This window comes from Eretmochelys imbricata, chromosome 4, assembly GCF_965152235.1.
Source record: "Eretmochelys imbricata isolate rEreImb1 chromosome 4, rEreImb1.hap1, whole genome shotgun sequence".
NCBI lineage: Eukaryota > Metazoa > Chordata > Testudines > Cheloniidae > Eretmochelys > Eretmochelys imbricata.
In genome coordinates, this window is record NC_135575.1 from 102121321 (window position 1) to 102140037 (window position 18717).

The 18717-nt window shown below is 43.9% G+C and overlaps 1 protein-coding gene and 1 long non-coding RNA gene across 2 annotated transcripts in view; one reads left to right on the forward strand and one right to left on the reverse strand.

The window, feature by feature from the left end:
- The window catches only part of PGM2 (phosphoglucomutase 2), a 74543-nt gene that overhangs the window by 54575 nt on the left and 1251 nt on the right, over window positions 1-18717 (reverse strand). The window lies entirely within an intron of this gene.
- LOC144264225 (uncharacterized) lies at window positions 1180-15469 on the forward strand. The gene is made up of 4 exons (XR_013345996.1): window positions 1180-2079; window positions 7370-7419; window positions 13681-13857; window positions 14392-15469. It is a non-coding gene; the product is annotated as an uncharacterized LOC144264225 (long non-coding RNA).

An 18717-nucleotide genomic window follows, 5' to 3' on the forward strand; every position in this document is an offset into this window, starting at 1 on the left:
CAAGGGGATGGTGTAGGAAGAAACACATTCTAGAAATCCAAAGACAGAGGGGAAAGACTGAGAAATAGAAATCTGAATTGCTTAATTTTAGGGGAGACTGTTAGAGATAGGTTACCATCCAGTTAATAGTGGTCCTATAAAATTCTTGTTTATATTAAAATAACTGTCTCAAAAAATTTAGCTGTGCAGATAGGCTAACTATGTAAACACATTACTGATTCCTTTGTCCTCCCTCCTCCAGTCCTTCTGATTTTTGACACCTACTTGTTGTATTTTGTTTGTTGTTGATTGTAAGATACTTCAAGCAAAATCATGAATGACCCCTGGAGAATATCTATCTAGAAATCACTTATTTCCACTTACATGATTAATAATATCCATTCTTCAAGAAAATGACATCTTTCTCCCCACCCCCCCAAATCCTTAATTTGTAGACATAACACAAAGGCTACCTCTGATTCACCACAATTGCTTCAGTTTTACACCTCCTAATTTTATTGACTTCATCCAGATTCCTTCTAATTTGCACTGGTGTAAATGAGAAAAGAATAAAGTCTACAGTCTTTACAACCACAGAATATTACTAAGTAATGCAAATGATAAACCCCTGAACATATATAGTCCTACTGTGGGCAGAGATTGCCTACGTCTGATATGTGAAAGATGTCTCAAACAACACATGTTGGAAACACTTTGTATAGCTTGTCACACCAATAAAGTTTCATTAAATTGAAAGTCACATTTACCATACAACCTTCTGTAGATAACTGAAAAAAAAATATCCTGGTAATTCTATCATGTTTCTATTAACAGGCCCTCAGTCTACCCTCACTTTCCTCATTTGCTTTTCTGTACATTTTAAACGGCTGGAGCAGTACTTTGGGGGATTCTTCCCTGGGAAAAAGTCTCCCTTCCCACAGACATGTAGTCACTGGTGAATGGCTAGGGAAGGGTGAGATCCTAGAGGAGGCCTATTCTTGGCTGAATGTTTTTCCACATATCTGGCTCTACTCCAGCTCCAGCAATGGGTTCCTCTGGACAAACCATGACGAAGGGAACAGACTTATCTATCTGTTCCAAATGGGCTTCTCACCTTATCTATCGCAGGCAGTCAGATGATACACAGAAAACAACATTCTTTACAGTGCTCTAAGTGTTCATAGTACTCTAAGCCCTGGTCTACACTAGGAGTTGAGGTCGAATTTAGCAGCGTTAAATCGATTTAACCCAGCACCCGTCCACACGACAAAGCCCTTTTTTTCGACTTAAAGGGCTCTTAAAATCAATTTCCTTACTCTACCCCCAACAAGGGGATTAGCGCTGAAATCGGCCTTGCTGGGTCGAATTTGGGGTACTGTGGATGCAATTAGATGGTATTGGCCTCCGGGAGCTATCCCAGAGTGCTCCATTGTGACCGCTCTGGACAGGACTCTCAACTCAGATGCACTGGCCAGGTAGATAGGAAAAGGCCTGCGAACTTTTGAATTTCAATTTCCTGTTTGGCCAGCATGGCAAGCTGCAGGTGACTATGCAGAGCTCATCAGCAGAGGTGACCATGATGGAGTCCCAGAATCGTAAAAGAGCTCCAGCATGGACCGAACAGGAGGTACGGGATCTGATTGCTGTACGGGGAGAGGAATCCGTGCTATCAGAACACCGTTCCAGTTTTCGAAATGCCAAAACATTTGTCAAAATCTCCCACGGCATGAAGTACAGAGGCCATAACAGGGACCCAAAGCAGTGCCGTGTGAAACTTAAGGAGCTGAGGCAAGCCTACCAGAGAGGCGAACAGCTACTCTGGGTCAGAGCCCAAAACATGCCGCTTCTATGATGAGCTGCATGCCATTTTAGGGAGTTCAGCCACCACTACTCCAGCTGTGTTGTTTGACTCCTTCAGTGGAGATGGAGGCAACACGGAAGCAGGTTTTGGGGACGAGGCAGATAGCTCACAGCAAGCAAGCAGAGAAACCATTTTTCCCAACAGCCAGGAACTGTTTCTCAACCTGCACCTGGAGCCAGTACCCCCTGAACTCATCCAAGGCTGCCTCCCGGACCCGCGAGGCAGAGAAGGGACCTCTGGTGAGTGTACCTTTTAAAATACTATACATGGTTTAAAAGCAAGCATGTTTGATTAATTTGCCCTAGCATTCGTGGCTCTCCTAGATACAATCCCAAAGCCTTCGCAAAAGGTTTCTGGGGAGGACAGCCTTATTCCATCCACCATGGTAGGACACTTTACCACTCCAGGCCAGTAGCACGTACTCGGGAATCATTGTAGAACAAAGCATTGCAGTGTATATTTGCTGGCGTTCAAACAACATCCGTTCTTTATCTCTCCGTTATCCTCGGGAGAGTGATATCATTCATAGTCACCTGGTTGAAATAGGGTGCTTTTCTTAAGGGGACATTCAGAGGTGCCTGTTCCTGCTGGGCTGTTTGTCTGTGGCTGAACAGAAATGTTCCCCGCTGTTAGCCACGGGGAGGGTGAAGGGGCAAACCAATATGCTCCAGCGTATGGTTGAGCTGCAGGAAAGGCAGCAGGAGCACAGACTGCTGCTACAGTCCCTGTGTAACCAACCACCCTCCTCCCCAAGTTCCATAGCCTCCTCACCCAGACGCCCAAGAACATGGTGGGGGGGCCTCCAGCCACTCCACCACAGAGGATTGGCCAAGCAACAGAAAGCTGGCATTCAATAAGTTTTAAACTTTTAAAGTGTTATGTGGCCTTGTCCTTCCCTCTTCCACCACCCCTCCTGGTGCTTCTCTCCTCCACCACCCCTCCTGGGCTACCTTGATAGTTATCCCCCTATTTGTGTGATGAATTAATAAAGAATGCATGAATGTGAAGCAACAATGTCTTTATTGCCTCTGCAAGCGGTGATTGAAGGGAGGAGGGGAGGGAAGGGGAGGGTGGTTAGCTTACAGGGAAGTAGAGTGAACCAAGGGGCAGGGGGTTTCATCAAAGAGAAACAAACAGAACTTTCACACCGTAGCCTGGCCAGTCATGAAACTGGTTTTCAAAGCTTCTCTGATGCGCACCACTCCCTCCTGTGCTCTTCTAACCGGCCTGGTGTCTGGCTGCGCATAACCAGCAGCCAGGCGATTTGCCTCAACCTCCCACCCCGCCATAAACGTCTCCCCCTTACTCTCACAGATATTGTGGAGCACACAGCAAACAGTAATAACAGTGGCAATATTGGTTTCGCTGAGGTCTAACCGAGTCAGTAAACTGTGCCAGCATGCCTTTAAACGTCCAAATGCACACTCTACCACCATTCTGCACTTGCTCAGTCTGTAGTTGAACAGCTCCTGACTACTGTCCAGGCTGCCTGTGTATGGTTTCATGATCCAGGGCATTAAGTGGTAGGCTGGGTCCCCACAGATACATATAGGCATTTCAACATCACCAACGGTTATTTTCTGGTCTGGGAATAAAGTCCCTTCTTGCAGCTTTTGAAACAGACCAGAGTTCCTGAAGATTCGAGCATCATGTACCTTTCCCAGCCATCCCATGTTGATGTTGGTGAAACGTCCCTTGTGATCCAACAGTGCTTGCAGCACTATTGAAAAGTACCCCTTGCGGTTTATGTACTTGCCGGCTTGGTGCTCCGGTGCCAAGATAGGGATATGGGTTCCGTCTATGACCCCACCACAGTTAGGGAATCCCATTGCAGCAAAGCCATCCACTGTGACCTGCACGTTTTCCAGGGCCACTACCCTTGATATCAGCAGATCTTTGATTGCGTTGGCTACTTGCATCAAAGCAGCCCCCACAGTAGATTTGCCCACTCCAAATTGATTCCCGACTGACTGGTAGCTGTCTGGCGTTGCAAGCTTCCTCAGGACTATTGCCACTTGCTTCTCAACTGTGAGGGCTGCTCTCATCTTGGTATTGATGCGCCTCAGGGCAAGGGAAAGCAAGTCACAAAGTTCCATGAAAGTGCCCTTACGCATGCAAAAGTTTCGCAGCCACTGGGAATCGTCCCAGACCCGCAACACTATGCGGTCCCACCAGTCTGTGCTTGTTTCCCAGGCCCAGAATCGGTGTTCCACCGCATGAGCCTGCCCCATTAGCACCATGAATCCCACATTGCCAGGGCCCGTGCTTTGAGAGAAGTCTGTGTCCATGTCCTCATCACTCTCATCACCGCGCTGACGTCGCCTACTTGCCAAGTTTCGCTTTGCCAGGTTCTGGTGCTGGATATACTGCTGGATAATGTGTGTGGTGTTTAATGTGCTCCTAATTGCCAAAGTGATCTGAGCGGGCTCCATGCTTGCCGTGGTATGGCGTCTGCACAGAAAAAAGGTGCGGAACGATTGTCTGCCGTTGCCCTGATGGAGGGAGGGGCGACTGACGACATGGCTTACCGGATTGACTTACAGGGAATTAAAATCAACAAAGGGGGTTGCTTTGTTAGAAACTGAATGGCCCCCTCAAGTATAGAACTCAAAACCGGGTTTAGCACGCCATTGATTTCACAGAAGGAGGGAGGGAGGAGAAAATGAATACAAAACAAATCTGGTCTATTTCTTTGAGCCACTTCATCTATCTTTATACATCTTGCTGGCAGCGGACTGTGCAGTACGACTGCTAGCCATCGTCATCTCCTGGGTGCTCGGCAGAAGACGGTGCAGTATGACTACTGGCCATCGTCTTCTGCTGGCTGCAGATTAAAAGACAGTGCACTGCCGGTAGGACTCAATCGCCATGAGACGAAACTTAAAAGTGAAATGACCTGGCTGAGTCACACCCATGTTTGCCCAGGCACCTGGTTAAAAGAGAACCCAGGACTACGTCGAAGATGGCTATACTGCACTGTCTGCTGCCAAAAGGCAATAAACTGCTGCAGTGTAGCAATGCAGTACCACGTCTGCCAGCATCCAGGAGACATACGGTGACGGTTCGCTGAGCGGGCTCCATGCTTGTCGTGGTATGGCATCTGCACAGGTAACTCAAGAAAAAATTGCAAAACGATTGTCTGCCCTTGCTTTCACGGAGGGAGGGAGGGAGGGAACAGGGGCCTGACGATATGTACCCAGAACCACCCGCTTTTTAGCCGCATCAGGCACTGGGATTTCTACCCAGAATTCAAATGGGCGGCAGAGACTGCAGGAACTGTGGGATAGCTACCCACAGTGCAATGCTATGGAAGTCGACAGTTGCCTCGGTACTGTGGACACATTCTGCCGACTACATGCACTTAGAGCATTTGTGTAGGGACACACACAATCGACTGTATAGAAACGCTTTCTACAAAACCAACTTCTATAAATTCGACCTAATTTCGTAGTGTAGACATACCCTAAAGATAAATGAGAGACAGTGGATCAGATCTGAACTTTGCACTATACTGTTACCAGAACCTGACAGCAATGGCAGTTTAACCGGCCACGGGAAGGTTACCCTTATGTTGGGGGGATCCTGTGGTAGTAGTGAACAACCAGTGCAGAAGCTTCTGTGGCAGCCTAACCCTGATCTCCACTCTCCAGGCTCCATTGTAATCTATGGGCATTCCTCTGTCTCTTGTAGTCTAGGGGCATTCAGGTGCTCTCACCCGCAATCAAAGAGGACAGGGAGCATAGGATGGAGTACTGCTTACTCAAGCCAGGAAGAATAGGGGGCGTTCCTCCGGTCATTTTAGGCGATTGAGAGAAAAAACAGAGGAAAAAGAAATGGAAACTGCCTGCCTAGCTCCTATACTTTACACCCAAACAGCAGGGGTAGTGGGCACAGAAGAAGAACTAGCGAGCCAGGAACTTGAATGATATACTGGATAATCAGCCACACAAACCTTAATAGCCTGCACATGACTGGAATAGTACCAAACATATGCACCCAGCCCAGAAAAGAACTTTATTAGGGAATGTGGGTCACCTACTATTGTTCTCTTCCCATTGGAGAATGTGGGCATTCCCTTTTTGCTACCATTAAAGTCAATGGGTATGCCCCCTCAGCCTATCTCTAGTCTACAGGCATTCTTGTTAATGTTCCTTTACTTTGACCCCTGGTTTCTTCCTTTTTTTAATGACGTGCGAGAAAAGGCAGACATTGCATTGTTCTCTTTGGGAATTATGTTTTTGCCTCACACCAGGAAAGACCAGCAGTGCTAGCTGCTGGGAGTGATAAGTGCTGCTATTTATATCCTCACACAGCACCCCTGGTGCTAGGATTGCAGCACTATTTCAGGATGCATGGAATTGTTAAAAATAGAATTCCATGGCAACACGTCTCCTTAGAGGAGCCACATCCTAACCAATTTGCATTTGCCATTGGTAATGTAGTGTTCAGAACACTACGAATTTTCATTTGAAGTCTTCTTTCCAAGTATTAAAATGTACTAGTTGCCCTGAGCCAGTGGCCTAGGGACAGTACTCTCTATTGCTATGTGGGGAAAACAAAGATTTCCATGCCAATGTCTTGTGCCCTGCTTGGCTTACTGAAATCAATGTGTTTATATTGCCTATTGTTGGGGAATTTATAAGGCTCCTGTCTCCTTACTATTATTTGAATATGTCCCTGGGGGGAAGAGTACTCACTCAACACGCGCCTCCATCCAATTAAGAGAATTATAATGGTTGCATAAAATTACAGCGTGGTTGCTTCTAGGTCCCTAATTGAAATATTACTACTGTTATGCTGGCAGACCCAGTGCTAGCTCATGCCAAGGCCCTAGGCTTCACTGAACACTGACAAATGCATAGCTGGAAACCTGTCTGGCTTGCTTACCTGTGTGTTCGTATAGTTAAAATAGATATTCGAGTTATAAGAATGTGTTTAGACTTTATGGAATGATTGTAGGATGCTGCATGTATTAATCCTACTTATAATATCTGTATCCCATGTTATAAGGTAATGTTTAAATGTTTGCTCTGTAACTATAAAAAATGTTTGCTAAGACTTTAAATCCCCCACAGTCAGGGGAGAAGCATTATAAAGTGTGAAATACCAGTTTACCATGAGGTGTTATCTCCTCCCCAACAAAAGTAGGTCTACAGACATCAGACAAGCTATTGTGGTCTAAAGACTATTTGATTGCTTCCCCACAACTCTGAAGAGAGTACGTGCACAAACCCTTGTCCAATCACAAGCTTGGACGCTGGGGAAAGGGAATAAAAATTCCTGTTAAAGAGAAATTGTTACCCCTATACTGCTTGAGCTTTGAGGGGCAAAGATTTCTAAGCATAAGCAAGGAGTCCCCAGCTGTTTAGCTTGGGTTGGCCCTAAATGACACATAAAGCTTGCATATTACAGCATCTACAATCATCCTCTGGAACCTGCAACTGTATCTCTGTTGTGGGTTTGATTACTTGCTTTAACCCTGCAAATAACACATTTCTTTTCTAAGTTAATTCTTTTGTTTTAATATAGGATTCCTACAAGCATTATCTTTGAGAGATGTGTGGTGCATTTGACCTGGGGTAAGTGACTGGTCCTTTGGGACTGGGAGTAACCTGAATATTGTGATTTTTGGTGTAAGGGACCATCTGTCCCAGAGGCAGGCTTACCTGGGCTGCAAGATAGACCAGAGTGCCCAAGAGGACTGTTTTTGACTCCATGGTAAGGCTGTTATAGTATTTGTGGAGTTCTCAATTGATGCTTGGTTGGTGAAATCTAATTATAGAACACACAACGGGTTTGTTTCTTAACAGTCGGCCCTGAGGTTGGCACTCATGGTCGTGAGTCCCTCTAGACAGTTTGACAAGTGTGAAGATAATAAAATAGTGTGGGTGTGTCTTCTCTAAAAACAGATAAGTAGGTGGTGTTCCCTGAAGGCAGAACGCAAGAATGCTATAGATTGTACCTGTGATGATCCCACAAGAAGTCTGTTTTCGGAAGCATCCTACAATAGACTTTACTCTGTGCATTACCATGGAGCTTTTCACAGAAATGCAGACTTTTCACCCAACATGCTTGTGCTCCTCTTCTGTAGGAGGAAGAGGACGAAGTATATGATGGTGTGTAAGCACCTCCTGCCTTCAAAGGAAGGAAGGGCTAATAAACTTCCCTGGAAGGGAGGAAAAATACTTAACGTAACTTGCGAGATTGTACAAATTGTTAGTGGGAAGGGCAGACAGCTAACCTTGGAAGAAAATATGCCTTTCAAGGCAAGGAATGGCCCTTACTCCCAGGGAATGAGACACTACCTGGCACCAATGCTGAAGAGACCCTGCCTGTAGGGCTCAGCACTGAATCAGAATCAAGTTGGCACAAAAATATGGTACTTTTGCCTATTTGTAGTTGTGCAATCCCTTTTGTCCAGCCATCTCTTCCTAGACCCAGAGATCCCTTCCCTCCAGCTGTCCTGCTGCCAACCACCTGTGTTAAAACAAAACAGAAAATACAAGGTAAAAGATTAGATTTAAATCAAAATAATACTTTCAAACTATAAATTAAATGAAAGAGTATACCACAGCCACCTCACAACAAATTTTGATATATAGGGGGAAACCCCTCCTCCCCTGGGAAATAATAAGTGCAAACACTTACACCTGGGCTGTATGTTTCCTTGCTACTTGGAAAACCAAATATCATTGTCCCAATTTATTTCCCTGCCATTAACAACAAACAAAACAACACCCCCCCCCCGCCTCTGACACAACCAAATCCAAAGTGACAGTTTTCAGAGTAGTAGCCATGTTAGTCTGTATCCGCAAAAAGAAAAGGAGGACTTGTAGCACCTTAGAAACTAACAAATTTATTTGAGCATAAACTTCTGTGAGCTACAGCTCGCTTCATTGGATGCATGCAGTGGAAAATACAGTGGGGAGATTTATATACACAGAGAACATGAAAGTTCTGAAATTTTCACTATCCTGCTACTTTCCATTTGATGACCTCAAAGTACTTAAAGAGCCATCAGTGGAATGCCAGGACACCCCTCCACCCCCAAGAGGGAGCTTTATTGCACAGTGCCTAGCACAATCGGCCTCCAATCTTGGTTGCAGCCTTTAGGGGCTGCCTTCCTACAAATAATAAATATCCAACATGGTATGTTGATGGGAAGTGGTGTGCGGGCAGGGGCACAGTGGAAGGTTGCTTTAGATTTGGGGGTGGGGGAAGAGGATAGATCTCTCAGAGATAAAATTGTCTCCTGCCCCAAAAACCCAAAATTAACTCAATAGGGCTTATGTTTTGCTTTAATTTGCTGCATGCTTTTAAAAAAGTAAAGTTGGTCATCTGTAGCCTAAATCTGTGACATCTCCAACTGACAGAAGCTCATAAAAATGAGGTCCTCAGCTGGGAACTATGTCTTCAGTTCCACACAGTCAATGTGTTTACTCTTGGCTACTCACAATCCTCCTTAACTGTCATGATGACATATAGGTGGCTCAGAAGTTGGCCAGAAGTAAGGTACAAGGTACCAGGCTTAAGTGGGCACATTGGCTAACACTATGTATATCTTTCTCTTTTATGAGAAAATGTTCCTTTGGATCAATTGTGAGGCACTTAACATCATTGGTTCTCTAGACTTGGATCCTTAACTGTGAAAGAAAGGAAATGTAGAGGCCATAGGCATTTCTTGCAAACCAGTTACTATTCCTTGGGGAGTTAACCTGTAAACGTCTACCCTTAGACAATGCATATAATCATTCCAATGTCAGGTAATAGGAAAAAGCCAAACTGTGCTAGGAAGGATTGAATCAGACAAAGTTCCAAGCACAAGTTGTACATATATCCAAAATACTACTAATTACCGGTTATCAGACAGACTTCTTATTAGTCATCCAATGGGTATGCTATCACTTCTTACATACAAAGACCAATCAAAAAACATTGTCAGCAAAATAAGATTTGCTTGTCTGGGCAATAAAGTGAATATGCATAAAGGAAAGAAGATAATCCACTTCCTAGCCACACTCAGCTCTCTACAATAATATAACAGGCTGTGACCATTATGATTCAAAGTGTGAAAACGATTGTCAGCAGATTCCTATATACTATAAACAAGGATCGTGTTAATTTTCCTGCCAACACTTCCACAGATGATAGACTGCAGGATTAGGGCAGGAGTGTATTGGATCAGATGGCCTTTTTCTGCTCCTAAAATAAATTCATGCTCCTATTTTAACCTACTTGTCATACAATGCTCAGCTGAATCAGTAGGGTGACCAGGTGTCCAGTTTTTGAACCCAGTCGACAAGCGCTGACCAGGCCGTTGACTGACTGTCCAGTTGGCGGCACTGTGGCAGCAGGGCTCCTGGGAAACAGCAGAATGTCCACCCTCCGGGCCCTATGCGTAGGGGCAACCCGGGGCCTCTGCATGCTGCCACCGCCCCAAGCGCCACCCCTGCAGCTCCCATTGGCTGGGAACTGCAGCCAATGGGAGCTGCGGGGGTGGTGCCTGTGGATGGGGCAATGCGCAGAGCTGCCTGGCCGCACCTTCGTGTAGGAACCAGAGGGGGACATGCCGCTGCTTCGGGGAGATGCTTGAGGTAAGCGCCGCCTGGAGCCTGCACCCTGACTCCTTCCTGGGCCCCGGGCCCCAACCCTGAACCCCTCCCGTCCTCTGAACCCCTTGATCCCGGCCTGGAGCACTCTCCTGCACCCCAAACCCCTCATCCCTAGCCCCACCCTAGAGCCCACACCTCCAGCCAGAGTCCTCACTCCCCCCCTGAACCGCAACCCCCTGCCCCATCCCTGATCCCCTCCCGCCCTCCAAACCCCTTAGTCCCAGCCCAGAGCATCCTCCTGCACCCCATATCCCTCATCCATGGCCCCACCCCAGAGCATGCACCCCCAGCCAGACCCCCCCTGCACCCAACCCCGAGCCCAAGCCTGAAGCCCTCTCCCGCACTCTGAGCCCCTCATTTCTGGCCCCACTCAGAGCCCACACGCCCAGCCAGAGCCCTCACACACACACCCCCTGCACCGCAACCCCTTGCCCCACCCCAGAGCCCCCCTCCTGCAGCCCAAACCCCTCATCCCCACCCTCACCCCAGAGCCCGCACCCCCAACTGGAGCCCTCCTGCCCTCCCGCACCCCAACCCCCAGCGTGGTGAAAGTGAGTGAGGGTGGGGGAGAGTGAGTGATGGAGGGTGGGGTGGGCAGGGCCTCACAGAAGGGGTGGAGCATGGGTGAGTCTTCAGGGGAAGGGGTGGGGCACGGGGCTGGGCAAGGGTGTTCAGTTTTGTGCTGTTAGAAAGTTGGCAACCCTATAAATCAGCTTTGATATCTGGCTTAATTTATATATAGACTTGGAGAAGACCCAAACTGTGTTTTGTGGTTGAAAGGTGGTGTAGCCAAAGCCAAATAATCTACATTCTGTAGGCGCAGGGCAGAGCCATTATTAACTCTTTACTGAGGATTTGGCCCTGTTGAGGCATCTCAGCCCAAATGCTTACCATGATTTTGTGAATGCACAGAACCCTTATTTGTGTAAGATGGGTTTTTTTCTCCTTCGCCAGTCTGAATAGTCAGACATTTTGTGTTATCAGCATCTAAGCTTGGGCCTGTGCTCATCCATTTGAAGACATTCTCTCACCCACTGAAGTGACAAACTGTGCTTCAATCCTGAAGGTCATTATATGGTAGATAAAGAGATGCCCATAAAATCATGCTCTGACTCTTCTGAAGTCTAAATAGTTTGAGTGAAGAGACCTTCAGTGGCTGCTTCTTACCTTTCCTCGTGTGACCTTTGTAGTTGGGACAGGATTAGATTCTATAAACATCAGGTGAAAGCACTGATTAAGGCTTTTTATTTTTTAATATACTATCACCAAAAGAAAATATTTGGAAATGCATAACCCCCTGTCAACGTAACATCACTATTAATCTCATGGAGTATTTCTAAATGTTTTCTTTAGGCATCTGAATGAAGGTCATGTTAATCAGTCCTTACAAAAAACTGCACAGCATTTAGATACTTTCAGTGAACTGATATATTAAGTATTTCCTAGTTTGCAGTGGCTGTTTTACCAGAGAAAGGCTCAACTATTTCTTCTATCCTATTTTTGTACTGGAGTAAATGGCAATTAAGTATATGATTCTTACAGTTATAGCTTCATATAAGAAACTGATTTGCGCATCTGCACCGGGACAGCAAGAACCCTGGTGCTTCCATTTCTTGAGCTCAAAAGAGTCAGAGCAGTGGGCTGTGGCCTTACTGCACCCCATTCCACAGAAGGCAAACGATATGCTGGAATCAGGGCTGCAACTCCATTAACTTCAACAGAGTTGTTATACCAGAGCTGAGTTTGACCCCAAAGGATGACAGTCCTTGTAACACTTTTTAACTTGCTAATGTAACTGCAAGATATTTTTCATATTCATGTAATTATCTAATCTTTTTTAAAAAATTGTTTTGCTGAAGTGTTTGCTTCTCATCCTGTGGCAGGGTAGGTTATACAGCAGAGCAAACAGGACAGTAAATAAGATTGTGTGCCCCACATCGGAGTATAGAAGATAAATAGCAGTACATAAACAACTGTTCAAGAACACATCCTGACTGATTATTTTAAAGAAGCTCACTGTATTCTAATAGCTGAATTATTAACTATTTTAAGAGGAACTTATATCAAAGTTAGTTTTGTTTTTTAAAGCTGTCACTTAATTTATGCAAACTTACCAGCAGTCCTAGCTTGGCCAGGACAGGCCTGGATTTGTGACACCAATTCCAGGAAATTGGCATCAATTCCTGTGTCCCAGGTATGATCAGAGACCTCCTGTTCCTCAAGAAAACTAACAGCTCATGCCACTTGCTCCTTGGTAGCCATCCCTTCCAGTGAAGCACTTAGCAGCTCTCTTGCAGGGCTTTTGTTGCTAGTTTTCCTGTAAGAGTCTTCTATATAAAGAGGTTTATATAAAAGGTTTAGATACTATGACCTATGAAGAAAGTCTTTTTTTTTTTTTTTTTTTTTTTTTTAAAGCCTGAAAGGGGACCTGATAACACTCTTTAAATACGTGAAGAGCTGTTATAAAAAGGATGGTGATCAGTTGTTCTCCATGTCCACTGAAGGTAGGACAAGAACTAGTGGGCTTAATCTGCAGCAAGAGAGAGATAGTTTAGATATTAGAACTATAAGGATAGTTAAGTACTAAAGTAGACTACAAAGGAAAGTTTGGAATCCCTGTCATTGGAGGTTTTTAAGAATAGATTAGGCAAACACCTGTCAGAGATGGTCTAGATTTATCTGCAGCAGGCTGGACTGGATGACCACTCAAGATCACATCTAGTCCTATAAAGAAAAGGCTTTTGTCTGCAGCCATATTAAAAGAGCAGCAGCCATTAGCTAAAAAAGCAGGAAGTCACAACCTCACATTCCATTTAAATTACATTAAAACAATGTAATATCAGGCTGTTTAGGAGATCCTGTCCTAATAATATCACCCACTATCACCAGATAAAGAAACAGATCTTAAGATGGTTAAAGAAAACTTAGTTTGATAGCATTCTTCTCTGGCAAGAAATCACTTATCAATAGTTGTGGTTGTGAAATCCTCATTTCTTTCTTGTTTTATCTTTATGGTCCCCACTTCCCTATTGTTTGTTTGTATGATCTCTCTCTGGTTCTTTGATTGTTTCTGTTTCATAATTAATTTTGCTAGGTGTAAATTAATTAAGGTGGTGGGGTATGATTGGTTAGAGAATTTTGTTACACTATGTTAGGATTGGTAAAATTTTAGCAAAATGAGTGGTTAAAGTATAGCTAAGCAGGACTCAAGTTTCACTATGTAAACAGGGGTCCAAAAGGAAGTTTTTTGGGAACCAACTCCAGAACACAGCCCCAAGAACAGAGCTGCCAGACCTCAACACTCTGCCAATGACACCGTGCAGAAACTGGAGTCCCGCAGATGGACCTGATCCTGACTGGCCAACAGGGAAAAGTTCATCTGTCTTATTGGGAGTGGTGAGCATTGTATGTGTAACGTGTACATTCTGTTTTGGTGGTTGTTAATAAATAGAGGTTACGTAGGATATTACTGTGTAAGGCTCTTTGCAGGATTGCGGGGTCTTTTACCAGTAAGAGAGTAAGGTTACGCCTGAGCCCACAGAAGGATAAGACTGGGTGCCTAGATTGACAGCCTGAGCCCGAGGAACAGGGTAAGGGTGGGTCCCTAAATTAAGAGGGTTACGCCTTGAGCCCTAGGAACTGGGTAAAGGTGGGTGCCCCTAGAGTGTGTGAGTAACAGAGAATTTTGTGCAGGTAACAAGCCCTACATTTCTATGAAGTAGAGCTTCTACTCTGGCATCCAGCAGATCCCCTGCAGAGTCAGGATGAGATCCTCGCTACTGTCTTTTCTCAATCCAGTGACACCCCCTTCTCTGCCTCCAGCCCCATTACCAAACAAACCCCCTTGCTCCTCTCCAGATCTGGATTCTCTGCAAAGTTGGCAGCTGTGTATATGCATAAGAATCTGGCTAAGATAATGCTGGCTATCCTCATTTCCAGAGAGCAACACTGTTGCCGGCATCCAGTGCCAGAGGCGAACAACAGTAAGGTTCGTTGCCCGATGTGCGTCACCCAATAATCACAACGGTGTGGAGAAGCAGAAAAGTTTATTTGAAGCTTCAAAGAAGGTACAGGGAGAATAGAATCTCAAATCCTGCACACAGAGCAGCAAGTTACACAGGCTTTTATACATCCTTTCTTCAGCATGCTTATCCAATAGCAAGCTGCCCTAAGTATCCATATAGCCAGCCAATCCAGTTACCAGCTAGTTCCCTTGTTCTCTGTACCATCTGTTAAACCATACATAAAGCTGTTTTATTCAACATTGTTCTTCCATATCTGCCCTGTTTGGCCTTGTTTAGTTTCAGGCAGTCTGACTCTGCAACATATTGTTGCAGATCCTCAGCATAACTGCTGCGAGTGCCTCCAGGCGGTGGGGGCAAGGACACTTGGGCCTAGTGCGAGGGGGCTTCATCGACACTCGTGGTCTTCCATCCCCTCGAGTTACCTAATGGCCATGCCCAGTGTCCCCAACAACACTAAACCTACTTTCATTTGCCTCTTCAAAAGCAATAGCAACATTTATTTCCTAGTCTAAAACAAGTGTGAATGTGTTTGACTTGATGGAACAAAACAGTATAATTCATTTTTCACAGTGTCCTCAGGCTGATCCCGGCTGGCAGTGTAGGCAGCTGCAGGCCATTTTTCACCCATCCCTCTGTAGCTGTATCATTCCTCTCATCAGAATGTTTCTTAAAATAATGTTGTTCCATATTTCTCAGATCATTTCCTTTTGCCTTCATGAAACAGGAAGCTGAAGAAATCTCTCCTCCTAGCTCTGTCAAGAACTTCCTGTTTGGCTCTCGATCAAAAAATCCAGCCACTCACTTGATTTTTTTTTTAAGTTTTTTCATTGCAATAAGAAAAGCAATTCAAGAACTACTGTAAGAGGCTGACTTGATATGAAGACCTAATTTTGGTAATTCTCCACAACAACTGTGCATGGAGAATACAAAATGAAGAACTGCAGAAAATCCCCAGCATTCATGATATTCAATTGTTGTTAATTTCAAGTGACACCAGCATAATAGATGTGTATGCTGTCAGAAAGGAACTATAATCAAATAACATGAAATGATGTGTCATGGGTATATTTATAGCCATCTCCATTGCATCTCTCATTCTATTTTTAGAAACATATTACTCTTTATAAGTGTTCCCTGGCTCCAAATGTTTGACTTCCCAGAGAACGTTTTTCCTTCTGCTCCATATATTTTCTGATTTGTATTACCATTCACTGCATTTATTATGATGTTCTTTAACTTAGTTTGCAGCTTTGAGACCAATTGGCGTGGCTTCTCCCTCAAAGAGTTTCACACACCAAGTAGTGCTCATAAATAGACCTGGCAGAATTGGATTTTCATCTTATATCAGCTCTGCCCTATATAGTTTAAAAATAGAATAGCCAGTGTCCTATCAACCATGCAAAAATAAGCTCTACAAACTATGCATGTATGAACACTGTCATTCCTTTGAAAAAGATTCACTGCAAATTACGAAATAGGACTCTCCTTTAAGTGTGTAGTCTTCAATTGCATACATACAAAATGGGAAATGACTGACTACGATGGAGTACTGTAGAAAGAATTCTGGGAGTTTTCGTGGATCACAAGCTAAATGTGTCAACAGTGTAATACTGTTGCAAAACAAGCAAACGTAATTCTGGATGTATTAGCAGGAGTGTTGTAAGCAAGATATGTGAAGTAATTCTTCTACTCTACTCCACGCTGATTAGGCTCAGCTGGAGTATTGTGTCCAGTTCTCGGTGCCACATTTCAGGAAAGATGTGCACAAATTGGAGAAAGGCCATAGGAGAGCAACAAAAATGATTAAAGTCTAGAAAACATGACCGATGAGGAAAGATTGAAAAACTTGGGTTTTACTCTGGAGAAGAGAAGACCAAGTGGGGACATAACTGTTTAAGTACATAAAAGGTTGTTACAAGGATGAGGGTGAAAAATTGTTCTCCTTAACCTTTGAGGATAGTACAAGAAGCAATAGGCTTGAATTAAAGCAAGGAAGGTTTAGGTTGGACATTAGGAAAAGCTTCCTAACTATCAGGGTAGTTAAGTACTGGAACAAATTGCCGAGGGAGGTTGTGGAATCTTCATCCTTGGAGGTTTTTAAGAGCAGATTAGACAAACACCTGTCAAGAATGGTCTAGCTATTTACTTAGTCCTGCCTTGACTGCAGGGGACTGGACTAGATAACCTATTGAGATCCCTTCCAGTCTTACACTTCTCTGATTCATGTTGTGTCTGATTGCTTGATGTGGATAAAAGTCCAAGCCCTTAAGGTAAAGTAATTGATCATGTTTAATCATGGCTGTAGCTAAGGACATTAGTTGCTAATGAGCTGGCCAGCTGGTACAGTCAAACCATATCAGACTTAGTTTCTAGAAATCACTTTCTAGACTGTGCCACACTACCAAACCATGTTAGAAACTCTTAGTGGGAAGAAGAAAAGGAGTACTTGTGGCACCTTAGAGACTAACAAATTTATTTGAGCATAAGCTTTCGTGAGCCACAGCTCACATCATCGGATGCATTCGATGCTTTTAGTGGGAACACTGTTTAAACTTATTTTTAAACAGTTCCCTTGCGCAATTAAAAGACCAATGTAATTGAGGCTTAAACCAGACATTATGCTACTTTGAATGAATGTGTCATTTCAGCTGCACAGATGCCATAAGATTACCACAGCATTCAATTTGATCAGAAACAACTTTATCACCATCTTTCTCAATGTCTGATTCAGACAAGTGAATTAATACAGCAAACCACATTTTTTTTTTAACTTTTTCACTATTGACATCCAATTCATATTCTGGAAATAGAAATGAATCAGAGGGGGTAACACAGAAATAGAGGGAGGACAGGGAAGTAATTGTACTTACAATGCTTGCTTAGTTGTTGTGGTCCAAATTTTTAAAAGATATTTAGGCAATGTTCCTCTCAACATTAATTTCAATGGGAGTTAAGCATCCAGGTGCTCTTGAAAATCCCATTAGGTGTCTATCTAAATCTTTAGGTACCTAAATGCCTTTCAGATCTGGTCCTTATATGCTTAAGTCTCAGTGAAAGTCAATAGGACTTCAGATACTAAGTGCCTCCTATTTTTGACAATCCCCTCAAAGAAGGAAGTTCAGCCAGCTGATGTTTTTCAACAATTTTCTGTGAGGAGTTGGTAAAAAGGAAAGCCATAACAGCCTAACACTCAGCTCTTTGGTCCGACTCCTTGCCATTTGTGATGCTCCACCATCTCAAAATAATGGAAAAAGCAGGAGTTACAACAGTTAGGAATTTTTAAAATACATCAGTAACATAAAAACTCAACTGAATGGTAAAAGATATATATGCTTCAAAGCATATGCCAGATTATAATTAACAGGTGGCAGGGAGAAACTTTTTCTCACTGTGTGCAGGTTATTTCATAACTGCCTATTTCAGCATTTCTTACACAAAATTATGTGTATCCCCCCACCATATTATTGCCTTTGTGACACAAACTTGCCCCAACCCCAACTCTGTCCCTGTGTAGTTCAAGTGGATCAATGCAAGGGCTTTTAGGTACCCCTTATCAGCTTGCATTGAATCATTCAGCACTGGCATAAACTGCAAGCAAGCAGGATTTGGCCAAATGTATGTGGTTTCTTATGAAGCTCTCATTCCACTTAGAATCATAGAGTATCAGGGTTGGAAGGGACCTCAGGAGATCATCTTCCACTATTTACTATAATTATAACAAAAAATGAAATGGTGTCAAGAGAGGTAAAAGGCTAAGACAAATTCTGAAACGTATTCCTTTGTGGGCAAAATTCATCATGCCTACAGCCAAACACAATTTTCTTAAAAACCAGCGTGTCATCTTAAAAATGGATCTTTTATTAATTAAAAGCATATTAAATTTCTTTCAAACATATTTCAAATGTTATTCAAAAGGTACATATGGCTAGAGCCATGGATAAGGAATACTCTGTTTAGATCAACCAAGCCATGCAGCGGCCAATACTTCCAAGGGCTCTCTGTTGATCCTCTTGAAGGGTTCACAAAAAGAAAAGGAGTACTTGTGGCACCCTAGAGACTAACCAATTTATTTGAGCATAAGCTTTCGTGAGCTACAGCTCACTTCATCGGGTGCATTGCTTATGCTCAAATAAATTGGTTAGTCTCTAAGGGTGCCACAAGTCCTCCTTTTCTTTTTGCGAATACAGACTAAGACGGCTGTTACTCTGAAACTTGAAGGGTTCAGGCTCCAAATGTGGGG